Raw genomic sequence first — 3,204 nt, 5'->3', positions numbered from 1 at the left:
GAACATACTTTGAAATTGAGACCCAAAGCAAAACTGACTGGACTTTCATGGACAAAGGGCACACTCCACGCCCACGAGGGCTGCAGGAACAGGTTTGTGCTGGCCTGCAAGCACAAAGGGAGCTGTGAATGATACAGTCTGTGGCCCTGAACCCCTTTCTTCATAAATAAGAACTTATTTCTCCCAAAAGGCCCCCTGCTACTTCCAAAGAGCAGTCATACCTGCAGTCAGGCGAGGATGGCTTCTCACTCACTCTCATTTGCTCAGCCTTTTTCTTCCCGGTACCTCAATCAGAGAGGTCCTCAGAGGTCCTGCTGCTGCCACTGTGCCTGCCCTGGGGACAGAGTCAGGGCCAAAGGAGCCATTTCTTGTGTCCTCACTTCCTGGTCCCTTGACCTGCTGTCCTTGAAGTGTAGAGGAGAGTCTGACCTACCTAAACAGCCTCCCTTGTGGACTGAAAGCTCGTTGGTTGAGATTCTGCCCTCTCTGGACCTGACCAACCTCGGTGGTGGCAGAGAAGTGATAATGCCCTCTTGGCAGGGTGATCAAACAAGGTCATATGCATGCAATATCTGGAACATAGTAGCTGCTCAATGAACAGCAGTGTTATTATTATTATTATTATCATTATCATTATTATTATTCTTTCTGGGGTTGGGTTCCCCCAGGAACAAAAACAAAGCTTTGAGACAAGTGGTTTATTTGAAAAGAGATCAGAGGATTCTTCATGGAGCTGATGCAGGGAAGGAAGAAGCCAACAGGAGGTGTGTCATGGAGCAGGTTTCCGGCGTGCCTAGCCAGGCTCAGTTCCACTGATGAATTCTGGGTGACCCTATAGAACATGCCAAAGAGTTGTTCCACTAAGAGGTGAAGGAGCTGGGGTTTGTATCCCCATTCACTGGCTGGGATATGCCTTGGGGAATGGACATTAGCTCCCTGGTGGACTTCTTGTGTCACATGAGGCCTGGCGTTCCGTGGCCAGAGGAAGTCCTCAGGCAGAGTCGCAGAGCCTGGTGCTTGGAAGCCGTCAGGTTGGTATGCACAGAAATGCTGCACCTTGAGGGACGCAGAAACCCCAGCCTCAGCCACCTCTGTCCTGCAGTGTCCCTGAAGCACCTCTTCAGGATGGGGGGTGCAGAGGAAGCCGCAGCTACTTGGGACCTACTTCCAGCCGTCACTTCACGCTGACCTTGTGACATGCAACCAGGGTGTTCAGCCAGCTCTCTGAATGCCTTAGTCACCTGGTGGCTTTGCTGGAGCCTCCCAGTGCCCATGGGAGGAGGTAGGCAGAGCCTGTGTGCTTCTGGTTTTTCTCTGGTACCGGGAACTGAACTCACGACCTTGTGCTTGCCAGGCAGGCGCTTTTGCCGCTGAGCTGAATCCCCAGCCCCCCTGTGTGCTTCTGGACAGAACTGGGGACACTGGGACGCAGAAGGGAGGGCCCTAGGCCGGTGGTTCTCACTCAGGCACTTGTTAGGCATGTAAGTGCTTGAGCCCTGCTCTAGGCCCACTAAACTGGAAACTCTAGAGCTGGGACCCAGAAGTCTGTGCTCAGCAAGCCCTAGAGGGGGTCTGGCTCTGGGGGTGCTTAGATTTGAGGCCAAGGGCAGAATGTGGAGCAGTCAAGACCAAGGTCAGACAGTCTGGCCAAACTGGCACTAGACGCAGTCTCCTGTCTCCCAGGCTGTCCTCAGGAGCTGTCTGCACACAGGCTCAACCCTGGTTTTCATGCTGCTGGTGTCTCTCAGCTTCTCCGGATACCTCCCCCCCCTGCATATGCCCTGGGCTCAGGAAAGATCTCAGCATGAGGGGGAAGGGAAAGAAAACTATTTTGGCATCCTGGAAATTCTGGCAGGCAGCTGGAAGCCCCACCTACCTGCTTCCCAGAACCACTTAAAAACAGAGGCCTCCATCAGTGCTTCCTGGGGTGGGAGCCTTTCCCTCCACACGGCCAAAGGCCGTCACAGCCAGGTAAGGGCTGGGCAGGGTACAGTGCTGGCTACGGGTCCTCCAGAGTGCCTGTTCAGATGCCTGAGGGGGCAGAGACCTAGGCAAGGCCGCTCAGGCAGGCCCAGCCTCCTGACCAGGGCCCAGCTCCTTCCGGCCAGTCTGGGCTCCAAGCCCCTCCCACTCCTGGCTTCCCATGGGTCCCTCGCCCCTTGCAGGAGCTCACTCAGTCCCAGGCTTCTCAGCTTGGTTAGAGGCTTCTCCCTCCCCTCTGGCCCCACCCCACCATCGCCTGCCGACCTCCTAACAATGTTCTCAGCGCCCGTGCCACAAAAATATAAAAGCATCACAGGAGAGAGCTCCCGCCCCCTTCTGGGGGGCGACACACCCCGCTTCCTGGGGCCCTGGTCCCTGCCCCATGCTCCAGCCCCTCCTGCTTCGGCAGCACTCCCTTCCTTAGTTTTCCCCACTATACTATACACACCCAAAGCCCACCCACCTACATCAGGTCAAGCAGCAGACTGAACTTTGACCACTGCCTACAAAGCCGCACCACCACCGCCCTGTCTCTCCACCTGCCTGGCCTCTCTCCTGAGCCCCTCAGCCAGGCTCATCCAGGGGCTGTAGCTCTTCACCTCTGTTAGCTCTGTGGCCCTGGCTTCACTTGCCTGGGGTCACTGGCACTGTCCTCATCCCCAACGAGGGACATCACTGGGCTGTCTGCTGATAGCTACAGCATGGCAACACCGCAGCACTTCATCCTTGGAACCTGCTCCTGTTGTCTTTTCCAACCTCACACACTCCCAGGACTGGGGCCTTTGCGGTTTTCTCTGTATGCTTCCACACTGAATTTGTATGTAAGTGGCTTTATGCTTACAACCCTGCTAAATTGCTTAGGTTGGGCTTGAGCTTGCAATCCTCCTGCCTCAGCCTTTCAGAGGGACGGGATTGTAGGTGTGTACAGTCATGATCAACTTAGCGGCTCCTTTTATGTACTAGTCACTGTGTGTGGGTTTGCTGACTCAATGTTCAGAAAGATGGTCCAGATCTGCCTTCCAGAACAATGGGGTCCTTAGGAGTTCCCGTCTTCCACTTCCATTTTTCTCCTCCCTCCAACCCCACGTTCCAGCTCCTTATAAACTGGCATTGTCTTTCTGGTGGCCAGGACCCTGGGCCCCTGTCACTGACATAGCCCCTAGACTGTCTTCCTCATGAAATCCTGTCCCCTCCAAACCAAGCAGGGACACAGCTGGAGGG

General features: G+C 55.1%; 1 long non-coding RNA gene across 1 annotated transcript; it reads right to left on the bottom strand.

Annotated features, from left to right (window-relative positions):
• Positions 1–683: 683 nt before the first annotated feature.
• LOC106150080 lies at positions 684–2,082 on the bottom strand. Its single transcript, XR_001236672.1, has 2 exons — positions 1,877–2,082; positions 684–1,056 (listed from the first exon to the last, which is right to left on the bottom strand). It is a non-coding gene; the product is annotated as an uncharacterized LOC106150080 (long non-coding RNA).
• Between the last annotated feature and the right edge of the window lie 1,122 nt (positions 2,083–3,204).

This window comes from Chinchilla lanigera, unplaced genomic scaffold, assembly GCF_000276665.1.
Source record: "Chinchilla lanigera isolate Chin_1 unplaced genomic scaffold, ChiLan1.0 scaffold00063, whole genome shotgun sequence".
Taxonomy (NCBI): Eukaryota; Metazoa; Chordata; class Mammalia; order Rodentia; family Chinchillidae; genus Chinchilla; species Chinchilla lanigera.
This window is presented reverse-complemented; position numbering and strand designations above follow the sequence as displayed.